Source organism: Ylistrum balloti, unplaced genomic scaffold (genome assembly GCF_031769215.1).
Source record: "Ylistrum balloti isolate Yb309-2 unplaced genomic scaffold, AGI_CSIRO_Ybal_v1 Utg369806, whole genome shotgun sequence".
Lineage (NCBI taxonomy): Eukaryota > Metazoa > Mollusca > Bivalvia > Pectinida > Pectinidae > Ylistrum > Ylistrum balloti.
The window spans coordinates 644,099-662,659 of NW_026781981.1; the positions used below are offsets into that span (position 1 = coordinate 644,099).

At 35.8% G+C, this 18,561-nt stretch overlaps 1 pseudogene; it reads right to left on the bottom strand.

The window, feature by feature from the left end:
- Positions 1–7,841: 7,841 nt before the first annotated feature.
- LOC132544674 (uncharacterized) lies at positions 7,842–12,685 on the bottom strand (annotated as a pseudogene).
- Positions 12,686–18,561: the final 5,876 nt, after the last annotated feature.

Genomic DNA, 18,561 nt, shown 5'->3' on the forward strand with positions numbered 1-18,561 from the left:
CATTTTCATTATTGACATCTACTCTGATACAAATCTTATCATAATTTTTTTTATGTCCTTTGCGTTTGAGATATTTCCTTGTTTTGTTTTTCTTTGAAACATTTTTCTTAAATTTCATTGAAATAGGGACAAATTTTTCCATTGTACGGATGAAGTAGTATCTATTTGTTGTTTACCTTGTTCTTATTTGGAAACGTGACCAAGGCTTACATGGCTGATGTCGTCGGTGAAGCAGAAGACGCTTACTCTTCCGGAACACCCGGTCTTATTATCCTTTTAATTTTCATATGTAATTACTGTCAAAGACATTAATGATAAATTGTATCATTAAATGCCCTTGAACCGGCTTGTTGATTTTTCATTACGTTTCCCTTAAAAGTATACATGTTCACAGGATTTCCTTTACTATGTAGAAATATCTACTGTTATTATGTAATGTTTCTCTACTAAAAATAAGGTGATATAATAAGTTCAAAATACATTGTATTATCAATTTGAAGGAAAATAACAAACTTTTTATGTTTTTAATTATTAGCGAAAAAATAGTAAGATCGATATTTATTTTCTCTTTTTCTAACCTACTAATACTATTATCGTACAGCTTTTATCTCAGTTTCCAATCCATGATTGTATATGAATGACCATGTTTGATATGAATTGAAAATATTGATAAATGAATTCCCAGTGAAACGCACTGTTCGTTTTGTTGAACAACAATACCTCACGATCAGAAATAGCATTGCCGTTTAATACGTTTCCTTTGATAAGGTTGAAGACTTCCACAAAAATGTGTCATTTTGTTTAAAAAAAATATTTTAAAATCTTTTGCAGGATTTTAGCGAGAATAAATCGATAATTTCCTATCGTTAAGATGCCTGTTTCTTGTAAGTTGGCTTCATAACATAAACTACAGGATGCATCATCTAATTTAAAATTAACACTTGGATCTTGGAAAAATTCTGCACATGGTTTATGTAAATTTACGTCTCCCTGAAAATATGAACGTAATCGATACCGAGTCGAAAAGCTAAACAGACAAATATTAACTGAACTAGGCATTATAAGCTTTCTCTGTTAACCTTGACCATTCAAAAAAAAAATCTCTTTTTAAACTGATAGTATTCTTCCTACGATGTTACATACTGATAACACAGAAGTGAAAAAAAACTGCAAACGTTGGAAAGATTTACAGTTATAAATTAAAAACCATTTATACTTCAGTGTTGAAGTTGTGGATAGACCCAAACAAATCAATGCAGACAATACAGTAAATTAATAGCGGATTTTGAAGCAAAATCCACATATTTCTAACAGAACAACAGCCTACCTTACATCGAAGTCGAGTTCATACTGCTAGTATCACATGTAAATGATAACATATCATCCCATTGGTTAGAAAACACTTACCTAATACCATTAAACTTAAAGTTTCAATCCCATTAGATACCATAGGAACCTAACCAGCCTGCGGTAAACGTCAATTTAGATTTACTCCGAGCTATACACTATTGCACAAGCTGGTCTAGAGGTTACAACAAAAGGTATAGGAGTCGTGCTCTAGACGCCTACGGATGATGGAAACACATACTATATCTTTATCTACACATACTATATATTTATCTACACATCTTTATCTACACGAACTATATCTTAATCTAAGGCGATGTTGGACATAACTTTCTTATATATGATAAGAAGCGCGAATGTTAACCTCTGATGTAGATCTGCTTTTAAACCATGACCGGTCCATTGCCTACATGTTGCATTATTAAGTGCAATCAACTGTATTCAATTACTCTAAAAGGTTAGAGTTGAATGGTAGGTGGACAAGACGTGGCATGTAAGCATGGACAGAAATACGAAGTTTCGGAATCATATGCGCTGATAACAATATTTAAGTTAGTACAGAACCTGAGGACATTTGCTTTGTCCATGTTCATCACAACGTTGAAAATTTAAGATCCTTGTCATACTTAGCATTGCAAAATTGAGGTCGTTGTTCGTGACATTTGCATCGTCCTTGTCCATCTCCGCGCTGAATGTTTAAAATCGACGTTTCTGATCTTCGCATCTTGTTCATATCTGTTCAGAGTTCCTTGTGTGGAATTCTCTCTTCAAGTGTTCACTGTGTTCTTGGTTTACTTATCTAATATCTGTGGTGTAATTCGACAGAAATAGTTTATGATGTATTTATCAATGTAACATTCTCTCATTCTCTCTGTTTCTTAGTCTGATCAGTAATGATCAATATGGACATTTGCTGTTAAATGTTGATAATTCACCGTTCAGAATGTAGAATTACTGTTCAGTATTATCGTTATGTTATTTGTCCCTACTCGCATAATATTATCGAGAATACTGAGAAGAACATGACACAGCGAACCTCATATCGTACAACGGAATGGAATACAAACAAAATTTTAATAAATTTTGCTATGTTCTTCATATTTCTTTCAAAACTGTTTTTTTCATAAGAAGTTGTCATCCATCCAAGAAATCGTAATATTCGATAAAAGCCCTTGAATTATCTACGTCATTTGAGCATCGAAGGATTAAGGTTATTCATATCTAGGAAGGAAATATTCACAATAAGGGATTTTAACTGATCCCATACATCATATTTCCAAGTGAAATGTCGTTTGCTGTGAACGCAAGTCATGTCCTTGATTTTAATTTCAGTGGAATTTAAAGACTTGGCAAGGTCTTTGTGACTGGTTTTGAAAAGGACTTGGGTAATTTCAGCCTCGTATGAAACCAAAAAACGTCAGTCAAGAGAGGGGCAGAGTTTGTTACCATGAATATGCCAATAGCCTGTTGAAAGATCTTATCATCAAATTCGACGAAGACTTTAAGGGATATTGACGAATATCTGGAAATAACATGAAGTTAAAATGTAACATGGAATAAAACGCCCTATAGTTAGGTTAAGAGTCTGTCACTAATGTTAACGTAAGCGAGTAAAAGGACCTTGTCATCATGTATATACAGCTCTTTATTTAGAATCACGTTCCCCAACAAGAGTAGCATGTCATAAATACTAGTCAACTTCACCAGTTGGGGAAACAAATTCATGTTCAAGGTTATAATACGACGACGAAAGGGTGTCAGCCACTTCAATGAAATAAATAAGCATTTCAACAAGTGACAGATAAGAATGCTTTATGTAAAAGAATTATTATCAATATGCATTCTTTACATAGAATAGAATATTTACATCATTAGCATACATAAAGACCGCACTTACAATCATTAAGGAATATTTTAATGGAAGAGTCAGACCTTCGCAGGCGAATATCATATTGCGCGCTCTAGTGAAATCAATCCAATTAAGGCTACATAATGAAATTTTATAGACCATGATATAGCACAGCTGCATTGTTCTTAGACCATCCAGCAACGACAGGGTGTTATACAACCCTTCTGTAACTCAGCAAACACATACTCAAAGTCGATGAAAACATCTAATGAGAATAAGACCAGGTGTTCCAGAAGGTTAAGTGTCTTTTGCTACATCAACGGAACCCGCCGCATAAACAACGGAACATTCATTTAAATTTTTGGGGGTATATATAATAGAATAGTCAATAAATCTTTTGTTATTCAAAAACAAGATGTCAACAATTTACATATAACTGAAACTGAAGGATTCTGTAAGATATGTGTGATCTGTTTTGATAAACTCTTCGATAAGACCCACCCCGAATGAAAAGACAAACATGGAAACTTTTTTCGTGAAAGGTTTGATTTCAGACTACCAAAGTTATTTCCAAACACAAAATTCTCTCCTTATCAATATCTTATCTCGTTCTGTTTTCAGACACGGCGGTAAACTCCTTTTTGTTAGAATTGCAGATGTTTTAACTGCATTTTGTATACGTCAAATGCTAAAATTCAAAATTAATAAGTTATTTGCATTAATACGCAAAGTACGTTTTAGAAAAAATATAGCGAGTAATAAGGGGAGGTTTGATAAATTACTAAAGGAGCTCATTAACTTACCACTAATAAAAAGCTATACTATCACTTTATAATTGGCGATATGAATATTGCCAAAAATTATTTTCAGAATTATTCCTCAAAAAGGGTACCGTAATCTTAATACACATTATGTACCTATCATTTTTCCAAGACAAGAACATAACAGTTTTCCTGTATGTCATGACAAGGTGATTTTTTATTCTTTTGATGGTATTAATAATAATAACAATAGATTATCTGATATTTTCTCTTTAAATAGATCTTTATTAGGATTAAAATCACTTGAGTAGGTATTTTTACAGCAACGTAAAAAGTAATAACGACATTGCAGATAAATCTTCGTGTTAATCCGCATTTTTACAGATGATTATCCCCGCTCGTAATTTTCTCTAAAGACACAATAAGCAAGAAATCTGAAATAAGAGCACATTCTATATAAAAATCTATTAGGTGAATATTAAGGATTTTAATTAAGAGTCGCTTAGGATACATGGAATATATGCCAATAATTGGATTAATCGACATCCCAGAACTAGATAATTCCTTCAGAGTGGTGTACATGTAAGAGAACAAGAGGAACGAGGTAGGAAAATCAACATCAACATAACCAAATGTTGAGGTACAGAAAGGGAGGAACACTAACTAACCTTTTCATGAAATTAATGTCTGAAGCCATTCGCTCGATACATCAGTAGCTCAATTCGATAATTTACTACAGCGAGACAGCAATGAAAACCTCCCACTGATCTCTATAATCGAGTGGTGCAGTGGTAACATACTCGACTGTCACCGAGGCGTCCATGGTCCGATTCCCGGCACGGACGTGTAAGGGTATGGGGTCAACTAACCGATTACATGGGTTTTCTCCGGGTACTCCGGTTTCCTCCCACAATAAGCCTTTCTGTCCGGGCTGACAAGAGCGATTAATGTAAGCTTAAAGCCTGTTTCGCAGTTGTTGTGAAATAAATAAAGTGTATATTTTTCATAACAAGTGTAATGATTTTAGTTTTCCTATTTTAAATTTTTAGATATCACATTTTACTCGATTTTTCAGGGCTTGTTCCCAATATTACGGTTTTCGTACATAATGTCGACAGCTTCCCAGAGATCCAGGTTGATGTCTATTATGGGTAAGTGTTATGGTCATTATAATGATATCACCGGGAAATACTGAACTTCTTCGTTTTTTTCGTATAATCATCTCTTTATATCAGATATTGTTTTGACATGAATACTTTGTTTACTAAAAGAATACCATTATTTTCATACATACACTTTTATATGTACTACGGAAATCAGCTGTATTATAGACAGGAACTATGCTTATTGTTTATAGACGATTCAAAGCGACAGAGTCTTGTTTACCGTCGTACATGATAGTGCTTCACAGTCAGAACTAGCTTATACTTTATTTTATACAAAACAACAAAGCCCAATGTCAATAGCTTGGTTTATTACTGAACCGAATCTACATTATATAATTTGGCAAAACTCAGGGGCTACTCTGTATTGTCCTATTATAAGCTACCATCATAATGAGCCTGTTAGTAATGCACTCTCAGAAGGCCCAAGCTAGTTAATAAAACCGGAGGATAGCCTTGCAGGTGAACTGTGAAAGAAGTTATAAACTAGTTTATAACTCAAATAACAGAAAATCAGCCCAAAGTATGAATTGGGGGTAAAGAGGTAAGCCGGCAGGTGTTTTCTATCAAAGAATGACTATTACGATTGGGTAAGCATAACTAATACAATACGGGGACACCCGGGGAGAGCCCGGCAGGTGTTCCGCTACCTTGGAATACAGATGTACACAGGTGAACCCGGGAGGGGGGGAGCCCAGCAGGTGTTCTTCTGATTATGTATGACTAATCACGAGTCGGCGACATCCGGGGGCAGCCCGGCAAATTTGGTTTCTGCAATACCAATGGGATTTATCCTATAAGTATCGAAAGGGGAATGGTGGTATGGGCCTATCAGGAATCCTTTCTGTAACTCTGATGCAATCAGTTTCTCCACACTGTTAGGCTGTGACCTAGCTGATAACAAATTCTTGCACTCAAGAGTCTTAGTAGGAAGAACTTTGATACCCGTATGAAATCCATGCCGCAACCCGTTTAACAAAAACGACACAAAATCCCTTTCTGGGTGGGGGAGTAATTCTCGTTCCAACTCGGAGATATTAATGGGCGTCGATACCAAAGTCTGTCCCCCCCTACTGATTCCCTTGACGCTGTTTGTTCTGGGGGGCATAGTCGTTTTTCGCCAGCTGAGCACAATTACGCTTAGCATGGTCTTTCTTGCACAGCAAACATATATGTAGATTATTGCAACAAAGGCGACGGCAACCTCGGTCATTAAAATTGTTGCAGATTTTCGACACTTTGAACACTAGTTTTGGTCTACCGTATGAGTCGTGGGATGACGATTTTGTAGACTGGCTGGCCTTTCGCTTGTCCGTATTGTTAGGAAGTGACATTTGTGGACAAAAACCTACAGTATAGCTGATACTGTCACACAATGTACAAGATACTGGGGCCAAGTTAGTAAAAATGTTACAAAACATAGTGTTGTTCCGAATCGACCAATCTACCATGGTATTCTGGTATCGCAGATGTGCTGCAGCCTTAGCACTAAACTGCTTGTGATACTCGTAAAACCCAGTACCACCATAACGAGACGCCATATCCACAATATAACTCTCATATAGGTCAAGTTCATAACGTCTTCGCGGGAACGCTTGACACATGACGTGTTTATATGTGCTGAAGGCTTGTACGAATTCACTTATAGACAGGGTTCTCATCAATCGGGGGTCTGGCTTGTCTGGAGTAACGTGGGCAGGGTTGTAGTAAGGAATCAACAACGCGGCTAAGTTAACATCCTTACCTTCCACAATTTGTCTCCGTAAAGTCGGTGAAATGGTTTCCACAAACGGAAGGGACTCGGTTAAAATCCAAACTGTGTTCGGGTAGATACCGTCTGAATAACCTCCGACGGGGAGTTAGTGCTTCCAGGATGGAACGCCGACATAGCCGAAGCGAGAGTGAAGTTGTCTCTACTTGGCGCTTCCACGTGTCCACTATGATAAACAACGTCCGTTGCTTGTTGTTCAATTGCACACATTCTTTGTTGCATGGAAGTCATGTCTGCCCGCATAGATAGTATAACATTTGACAGCTGGTCAAGTGATGCTGCGACGCCATCTTGATTTTCCTGGCGCGATGTATCCTGGGAAACAGTATTCGCAGTCCAATTCTCCGGTAAAGAGAGATCGTACGGAGCAGGTCTCGAGCTGCTGCGAGGTCTCATGATTAGACTATCCCTTGATCACTAATGCCGTAATGGCGCCTAAAGCCGTAATAGCTCCTGGGTCCGCAAAGAAGTCGAAAACTGATTGTCCAGCCAATTAAGTTCCTGTGAACACCTTTCCGTGATCGTAGCTTTTTGAGTACGAACAGTAGAACGACAAGAAATGTACGTAATTAAAAAAAACAGGGCACGCATCAGAAAATGGAAGCAAAGAAAGTTTAGAGCTTGCATCCAACTGCTCTCCTCCTCCTCTAATTAATTCTAGAGTGATCACTTACAAAGAAGTCAACTGACCATTGGTCAATGATGTCACGTGATCTGATTAAGACTATTTTTAATCATGACCTCATACATAAGTCCTAATTAGGAATATATAAAAGAAAATTGTACTACTCTGTGGCTGTCATGGCGAGATAACTAGAGCTCACTTTTGTATCAACTTAAATTAATTAAATTTAAATCGTACAGGTATATAAATGTCTACAACCCATGCTGTGTGAAGACGACATCAAGGGGCACTGTTGGAAAGAAATAGAAACATTGACGTCCAACGATTACAAATAATGAGTTTGTTCGTAATTTTCTCCCCGATCAATGACGTCACACTGTTCCTTACAAGTGTCCATTTCAAGCTTTGTATCGCAAGATTGGATGGCCGCTCAAACTTCCGCGAGGAATGGTGCAAATTTTATGGACATGTGCTGATAAAGCTCCCTCGTTTCGCCACTAAAACACTTGTTATTCTTCAATTAATCTCTGACGAAATATTTGCATTCTTCAGTACAAATACCGAAAGGTTTGCAAAATTTCTTGAGGTTCGTGGACAGGCTGATAAAGTCTGGATGAAATGGATTGAGGAGTGTTTTTACGTTGCAGTCATCTATCACCGGAAATTCTGTTGAAAAACTCAATATTTTACACAAATCAACACTCTTCCAAGAGAGGCAAGCATCCTCCTTTACGTTTTCAGCTGGATAAACGGATAAGAAAACGAAACACATTTCATCTCCAGTTCCATCTCCATGGAAAGTCGTCTTGTCCCTACCCACCGAGCGGTATGTACATGTTGACTTCAGATCATCCCCAGGTAAGATTTCTAAAGGAGGCGCATACCTAGGACAGCAGAATCACGTGTGATTATTTTTATATCAATATTGATAGACATTGTATAGACAATTCACTTTCGATTTGCTATTTTGGCGAGTTAAAGGTATACTTGTTTACATAATAGAAATATTTGAATAATTAGTGTCTGTTTACAGGAAACAGATGCAAAAACATTAATTCCAAACCATCAAGAGAAGTGAAAAATGTACATAAAATTACATTACTTACTCAAATTACGAAAATTATCATACTCAAAACGTTCTTGATTGGTAATATTTCTAAACCACACACCGTTTCTGTACTGCTAGAGTGATTGTTTTCGTCCTAAATAATCAGAAAAGGGATTTTAGCATACAATTAGAAATGTATGTGTTTTATTTTCATTCTTTGTTCATCCCCAAGTACCGCTATTGTTTTGCATTTTTGTATGCCAGAGTATGATGTCTATAGACTTGAAACGTACACTAGATAGAGTGTCTCGCTCAAAAAGTGAATTTGTATGATTTTTGCTTTTGTGTCGTGTCTAGGCGTAGTGAACGTGTTCATATCCTTTACATGATAAAGATAAATCGAAGAATGCCGTGTTTAATAAATCAAAAGTCTATGGTTAGTAGATTTGGTATTCAAGGCATTTCGTAAATATTTGGAAATATGAAAAATGTATTATTGCATTTTTGCCAGTGAAATATAGAGAAATAGCACACCGATAACAATGCTATTTTTAACTAGTGATAAATAACATTTTGCAGGCTAACATTAATGAAAATAGAATACACAGATCATCATTTAAAATTGACCAATCATATAGATCGGTACAAAAAACACAAATCCAGAAATGACTACTTATTATTATTTACAAATTACCTCCCCTTGACGTGTTCGCCCTCTACAGTTTATTGCATGAATCGTCAAAGACCACAATTTCAACAATTGAAGGAAGATACTACTATAATGGGTATGGATGGAGCAAAGACATAGATAATATTTTAGAAGGTTTGTCTACAGAAAACATAATTCAATATCCTCTATTTATTCATAAACCGATGACCAGGAATTGGTCATCATTCAAACATTTATCAATTATGAGATTTATATTCTAACGTTTAAGCGTTCGTCTCCGGTAAAGTCCGGAACGACATGAATATACTGACAATCATTTTGAGGCTTGGATATTTTTCTACCTCGATTCATCAATTTAATTTGAAATAATTTCATTATTCTCTTCGTGTGATATATTACCAGTTAAATGTGCTGGAATAGTTATCTCGTATTTATAAAGGAAAATACCTTACCAATATGGTCATGTAATTCAGAGCCCACGTCACGTACATTGGTCCAGACAAATAACGCGAGGTACATTCATTACTGTACCAGGATTCGAACGAAACTAACTCTTCACCAGGTGGAATTTCAAGGTACTCCATTCCTATCGTCAGTATTTTCGAATCGTGTAACATTCGATTGGGGTCATAATACACATTCAGTCCAGAACGATCCGTGTAGTCCAAGCGATCCTCTGGGTTGTTCCAATGATACTAATAAAATATAAATACCTTATTTAAAAGTATATGGAACACAAATCAATTCCAATTTCAACCAATTTTGCTGACAAAAAACAAATGTCAATTAGATTGAACATTAGGCACGGCCTATCTTAGTCCTCTCCTCAGAGTGACATAATGCATATACATAGTGTATGTACATTAATGTGATAGAATTAAGGGGAGGAAACTCCTTACTGTTCATAAATTAGATAAACTATATACATATATAACGTAGTCTTTTGACTGTTGATATTTAATTTGATCAATTTACGAAGACCATTACATGATTCATATTAAATAAATTGTTGACGTCCGGGCCAACAAGAGTGATGAGTCTAAGCTGAAAAAAACTTGTTCGGCAATTGTTGTAAAATAAATAAAGTTTATACTTATAAAAGCCAGAGGAGTGTTTGAATAATTGAACAATATCTGGATCATCGACCAAGATCAGCAGCACGACCAGGTGTAAGGTACTTCAAAGCAATAACCTCATGGTCCTTCTTAATGGTGTTGAGTCACGGAAGATAACCAACAGCATCATTAATAAGTTGGATATCTTCCAGACAGGATGTCTACGTACAATGTTGAGAACATTCTGGCCTCGTACTATATCCAATGCAGAATTATACAGGAGAACAAACCAACACTGTACACCTGTTACAAAAAATAAAACGCAGAATATGGCAGTAGATCGGACACGTCAGCAGGATGCATCCGGGTTGCATCACAAGGGCAGCAGTGAGATGAACGGCATCAGGCAAGAAGAGAGGAAGACCCAGGAAGACCTGGAGTCGGTCGGCCGAGAAGGAAATGAAGGAAGCGGGATGGACGTGGGGACAAGTTAAACGATGGTCACAAGACATAGTACTGGAAGTCTCTGGTGATAGTCTTGTGTGCGACACCGCACTCAGAGGATTAATATGGTCGGAACATCGGAGGGTTTGAATAAATATATTCTGTAGATGTAAACACTGATAAAGTATCAGCTAAGATCGATAAAATCACAAATGTTCATTATGTACTACCAACAAATTTGGCGCAGGTACAAAGTACGTTAAGTATGTTATATAGTTATACATACGAATGTTAATTATTTTTGTGCAAGGTATGGTCTCACTATTTTCGAATCTAACACAACATGGATCCAAAATAACAAAATTTAAAAAAAAAAAAAAAAAAAACAGAAAAAAAAATAAAATAAAATAAAAAAATGCCAAGGAAAAATTACAAAATAATAAAAAAATATCTTATTGCTACATAAAACATTACCTTAAAATTACACAATTATACGTGGTTTCTTAATGACATCGAGTGGTTGATCAATTTAAAAAAATAAACCATTACACAGACGGTACAAAAGACTCACAAGTGAATAGCACTTTTTACTACAAAGTTTGATCAGATTCAGTAGAGCCAACTAACAAAGTAAACTGCATCGCACAGTTATTTCGTCCTTCTAGGACTTACCACTGATGTTAAGGTCCTAAATTTCAAACCTAGAAAGAGACTGAGGAAAATGCAAAGTGATTGAAAGAAAAATGTGGATACAAAGAAGCCCCATAATTCAGTAAGTTCGAAAATTCCATAATATGATCATTTTAGAAAAACGAAAAGTACATATGAATTTTAAGAAGCTTGTCATATTTAAGTTAAAAATAAGCGTGACAAGAGAAGTAAACGGTGAGAAAAACATTCTTTACTGAAACGCTTAATGATAATCAGATACGTGCCAAAAGATAAGGAAGAGTTGTCGCTCTTCTTACACAATTTCGAGTTTCTAAAATCGGAGGTCATACTGGTACGTCACCGGAAGTATACAGTCGTCTGCTTTGTTTACTGTTGGTCCTGTCAAAATAATGGCCGAAAAACGGAGGTAGCTGTATCTGACGGAAAGAAAATGTAATTTGCTTATTGTTTCAAGCCGGAATCGGATAGAAAAAGATATCAGAGAAAACAAGGCATTCTATAAAAACTGGTTATCGTGTTATTCAAGTTTAAACAGCGTGGATCGACAGAGAAAGCCAGACTGCCAGGTAAGCCAAAAGTACTCTCATGTCGGGTACCTGTAAACTTTGCAGTATTGTTAAAGCTGAAAGAAAGCGATCTATAAATGACCTTACCTATATTTTTAATGAAAACAAAATCCAGTAAGCAACCCGTACGTATACTTATCGGAGAAAACTTTAAGAAGAATTCCATAAACGGGCTGTCCAGAATGTCATTAGAATTCGTGATACTTAGATAAAAAAAAAACGACTGGCACGGAGTAAATGATTAAATACAAAACTGTTGAAGAATTTTGGAAAACAATTATTTGTAGTGATGAATGCAAAGTTGAAATCAATTCCTGTGTGTCTAAACCCCGGCCGAGGGATACGTCTGAGTTTAGTGATATGGGGTTGTATTACATAGCATGGTGTGGGAGCTCTCATAATTGTCATTAGTAATATCAATACTGAAAAGTATATAGAAATACTTGAAAATTTTCTATGGCCTGTAATTGCTTGTCATTACCCTGACAATAACAAAAATATATTTGAAATTAACGTACCATTCCAGCTTTCCTGCAGTCCTCACCGAAAGGATTTATACTACCTCCTCCGAGCGGATTCATATGTCCGACACCTCGCCAGATGTGGTTTATCTTACATGGATGGGGTACAATATTACCGATGGGAATCTCATCTTGAAAAAAAGCGGTATCCCCATGCCGTAGACATACACAACACAGTGACCAGGAAACGCATTCTACAATAGTGAATGTAACACCTTGTTATGAACCACTTACGTGAACGTGCACAATAGAAGATTATTGATAGATAAATAATTAATTGCCATACTGTTTAAAATAATTACAACACATGCATTGAAATCAAAATAATAAGATATCTATTAATTGCTGCCTTTTGAGTAAGATCCAAAACCGATGTTTTATCGAATTTTAATCACTTCAGTCAAGTGACTTGTCAGTCTTAGACATTTCCGGTCTGTGTAATGGATATTTACCAGTGGGAGAATTTCAAGTATAAATGCAATATTCTATTTTGAATAAACGCTGTAACGATTGAAATAAAAATAGCAGATATCAGAAAAGATCAAAGTCAAGTTTCTTTATTTCAAACCCCTAATGTTCCGAGGTAAGAAGAATCTCGGGTGTTTTGGTAGTGTTACCGATAGTTCGTCATATCGTCTGGACTGGACCCAGTCTCACGAATCTAGAATTATTAATCGTACTTGTCTAATGAGCTGCCAGCGAACGTGCAACTCTCAAATTTAAGACTAGTTATACTGTAAGGGTGAGGTAAGTGAACAGTTAAGTCCACGTGGATAGTGTCGGTACTCGGTAAATACAACAGTAACAGTTGATACCCGAAGGGCTGTTAGGTAATAGTTAAGTGTTACCAATATCATAATTTCGCCTTCGGGCGACGAGCAAGACGACTGATAAGACTATGAACTCGATAAGAAAACGCACCTTTTGTCACTGATAATTGTCTTTTATATTCGACAGTATTTCATGTTATTATGCATGACTTATAAACATGCTCTCGTCAGACAGTATATTTATTCTGTCCTTTAATGTGAATAACGTATCTTGTACGTTCATAACACTATATGATATATTCATTTGAAAGTCGTTGTCTCGAAATCGCTTATATCGAAATTCCGTTTGAGTCGAAATAATTTTGACATTCCATTTTTTTTTTCATTCTATATCGATCTTTGTCAATTTTTTTTCGGATGACTCGAATTTCATGGAGTCGAAATTTCGGTTGAATTGAAGCGATTGTTCAGTTCATTCAATTTTAAAGCAAGGAAAAGTCATTTGTTGTCTCGAAATGTTTTTTTTTGTCAAAACATCGGCACGTCTTCTGACGAAATCGGTCAATACATGCACAGAGTAGAAAGTCACATTTGTGTAACACAAGGCTAATTACGGCGTATCGGTCCATCGTACACATTACACTTGGTCTCTGGCGATTAATAACAAATTTAATTATCCGATCAAAGATTGACTTCTTTCTTCATGTGCCATCATCCTGTAGCAGTGACCTGTCTGTACGTTAAATAAATAGTGCGTTTACACAAAACTTGAAAACATTTAACTTGGCTGCGTTAAAGCCCCAATATACGTAACATTCACCAAAAATTTAGTGTAGAATCACACATAAATATTGAGATATTCTCTAAGATGTAGTTAGAATTAAGTTATTCAAACAATAGTTACCATGACTTTGTGCATAAAGTATTGATATATGAGCAGTTGAAACTCGCTATTTGTAAACACACCTCCATTTTAAACACGCCGTCATCAAAATTACGATTGTTGCCGAACCACGTCGGAAAGTTCATGACCTAATCTCGCATGAGTTGGGGTTTCTACTTAAAGAGGAAGCACATGCAGATATGTCTACGGTAAGTTTTTGTTTACAAACATTGTTTGCGAAGTCTTGTCGTAGACTTGAGGTATTCCTGTGATAAACATTCAGTTTTTGGGAAATTATTAGAAGGAATAATTAGTTTAGAAACGATACGTCGCACAATTATAACGTAAGAATTCAGTACCGGCCTGATGTATGATTGAAAAAAAAAGAAGCGACTGGTGAACGTTTGTACTGTGTCTGCCATGTTTACACACGCGGAATATGCGCATGCGCAATGTCATCACTACGAAAATTATTGTGGGTCCCATCAAACAGTCAGTTTTATTTTCTTTAATTAAAGGAAAGTATTTGTTTTGTTACATATATTACGGGGAAAATAAGATAAAGTTATATATATATATAGTGATTTTTACGTATATTGGGTCTTTAATCTTCAGGAACGATAAAAATGATATCATCAAACCAGTATGAACTTTTTGACGAATTCTGATCCCCAAAATCACCTACTCTTTGATGACAATAATTTATCCACCCACCTACTCCTTAATAAGATGGTTAATCCACCCACCTACTCCTTGGTGACAATATGTTTTCCACCTACTCCTTGATGACAATAATTTATCCACCCACCTTCTCCTTGATAAGATAATTAATCCACCCCACCCACCTACTTCTTGGCGACAATAATTCCTCCTCTCACCTTCTCGTTGGTGCCAGCGATTTATCAAATTACCTTATAGGATTTAACGAATTATTGAAAGACATTAAATTTCATCCTGATTGTCATTCTACTGAATGATCAGTTAAGAGACCGATTGTTAAAAATATATAACTGTGTTCTGTTCTTTTTAGTATATGCCGATCATGGTAAGATTTTCTCAATTAAGTACAATAAATTAGGTTATGTATTTTTTCCAAATACATCGTATCCGACATAAGAAGGAAACATTTATAAGGTATTAACTTGTAAATAAAAAAATAATGAAGAGACAAAGAAATCGTTTGAGGCATTATTTAAGTTTCCAATCCGCCATGTTTCCTTGAAAGGATACAGCTTGATATGTTTGATGTTAATTAACGGACTTAGTTTATTTTTCATTTTTTAGGCTAAACGTACTCAGTACGTATATAGCCTATTGCGACGGCCTTTCAGACAAAATTTACCGATCCTGGCCTTCTCATTGGCTGAAATATCGAAAAGAGTTAGAGCCCTCTAGTTCTGTATTCGACTCGGACAGAATTGATACCAAATCAAAGAATACGGACCGTATGACGTAGTATGACATAATTACATCATTTGAATGCAACATAACCTACTACATGTAAACACGACTGGGTTGTTGAGAGGAGATTTTAACACGATCACGATCCAACTTTGAAGAATATTGCAGTTTTGTCTGAAATCAAATTTGAGCAGAGGAGAAAATAATAAGTTGAATTAGAAATAGTCTTTCCTGCGAACCTCTAGAAAGTTTGTCTCGTATTAACTGACAGTATTTGAAACAAAATATACATATTTCAAAACCGAAAATTAACCTACCTCATATGGACATCCAGCCCACACCTTATGAAGACTGCTGGTATCGATACATGTCAATGTATATGACAAGTTCTCATATGCTATCACACTAACCTAATACCATTTAAGTTAAAAACTCAATCCTATCTGTACCCATAGAAACCCGATCATCCTGCGGTAAATATAAATTTAGAATTTACTCTGAATTCTATACCATTATGTGTCATGTTTGATATTGTAATTGGGTGGTCTGTTATGCTGTGAACGTTAAAGGCCGAAGGTGAAGTGTTGAGGTCAGGAAATCATGTGTTTACGATAATGTAGAACCGAATCTTATAAATGGGCATCGAGGTCAGTGTAGTATTTCTTTTCCATATCCTGTATTAATAGTTGTGTTACAGGTGGAAAGGTGGTTAGAAATTTAATAATTGACAAAAGAACATCGGGACCTTATTCCTCATCCAAAGACTTAACATGAATGTACGTTGTCATTAAAGCTCAGGCTGTCTGTGTACGCGTTGAAGAACTTGTTGTTGTAAACAATGAGTGTCCCGTGTGAAGTGGTGGCAACTAAAAACAACCATTACATCAGCTTCAAGCCAAGAGCAACCAAATAGTGCTAAGATAAACCAAGGATCAGGATTGGAAGACACTCTAAAAATGGACTTAGTTCATCCAAGGGCTCTCAATCTATGTATCCTGTTTTTGATACCAATAAAAATATAGAATTTTAACTCAATTCTTTACATGTTTGCCTCGGTAAATGGGCAAAGAAGGAGAGGAATCGCTTGGGTTTATTATATATATATATATATTTTTTGTTTTGTTTTTGACAATCTTTGAAATTCAGCCGTGTTTAAACCTAGTGTCAAGCGTAAATATGTAAATACTCAATAGGTCAGCTTCTGTTTTTTATAAATGAAAATTCATTACACTAACATTGTGTTTTTGCAGTTACTTTTAGATATCTATCAGACATTTTTATATCTTAATAAGGTCAGGAAAATGTGGTATCTAAACACGGTCAGAAAAGTACAATGTAAGAATTATATGTAAAATATGAAATCATTTGTAATGTACGAATTATTTCTCGTGTATTTAAACAGTTTCTGTTTCTCGTTAGTATAGAGAATGACTGTTCATTAGGGAGAATTACTGCCCGGTTTGGAGATTGTTAAGTAAGGGGAATTATCATATGAATCTAAAAGGTTCAAACCCACAGGTATTGATATCATATTGTCAGATAAATATAGTTTTCAAACCGTGTATCGGGCTTCCGTCTCTTACTTTTCCTCACAATAAACATTTCTTGTTTCCATACCCGAACTCTCTTATTTTGTACGTTCCCGTTTAGCCGATGTGATGTTCTTTACATGTTAGTCAGGTTTTTTTCTCATTTTTCAAAATGGGATACTTTCTTACGTGTATATAATTCCAAGTCCCACACCTCATATCTTGGCGCTTGGACACGGAAAAACTTTTCAGTCCAGATTCGTCAAATCAAGGAAGGTTTTACTTTCTCAAAGGAGATTAAACTTCCACAAAATTAAGGTCATCGCATCGCCAGTCATAACCTTGTTATCTCCCCTGATATAATATAGTGCAATCTGCTTAATAACTTGTTCCATTTGTCAGAGGGAAATATCAGTGATGATAAGTGGAACGTGACATTAATTGTTGACACGTTTTTCGGACGTCTTAATCTTTCTGCTTCTAACAGAAATTGTTTGAAGACCAAAATGTTTAGTCTGTTGTTGCATTGTCCATCTGCACGGTGACTTTCCTTGACTTTTGTTTGTTTATTCTTTAAAATATCTAACCTGCTATCATAAATGATCGTAAACCATCATGTCATTTTCAAAGTTTATATGTGGTCAAATTCATACGTGACTCTACGGTGTCATCATTTGAGGATTTGCCACGTAATTCATTAAACCATTACTGTGTATGCTTCATATTGGAGCATCGATGTTACGGTTTGAGAACATCATACGGTCACCTTATCAGTGTTTACTTTGATTTAAGCAATCAATGATTTGGAGACAGATACAAACGTCTACGTTCTAATAAGAACACAATTTTCAATCTTCATTCCATACGATATGCTATATGGAAGAATCGTTTTGGAAACATGATTCCATTTTCAGCAAACACATAAACGGCTCCGTGAAGCTTTTCGGGGCACGTGCAATAATTTTTCTATATTAGATTAATTCATACTTTATTTCATGAAACTTGAAGTTCAGATCAGTTATTTGAGCATCTTAAGTTCTGTATCAGAAATGTGTTCACTTATATTTGAAGATGGCGACATTCGTTATGACGACATCGATATGCCGCGGTTTTGATCATTCTAACAAGAAACAAAATAAACATATTTTATCGTAAATTATGGTTCAATTTTTTATCGTTTTCTCAAGAGATCTTTTATTACTTAAAATCGATCCAGGTACGCATGTCAAAGACTCATGTCAGGAAGTTTCGGCAGCATGTTAGAAAACTTGGTGGTATGGCGCCCACTCACACGCGGCCTAACCATCGTGAAAGGTTCCAAGAGACACGCAGCTGGACCTTACAGGTAAGTGGGTTGATTTAATTTTGTCCAGTAGGGTAATGACAATGTTTACAGAAAGCGTCCATGTGGCCACTGAGGCATGAATCCTTCTTTGTTTACCTTACTTTAATTACCCATGATTAACAAGACTTTTTGTTTTGTTTG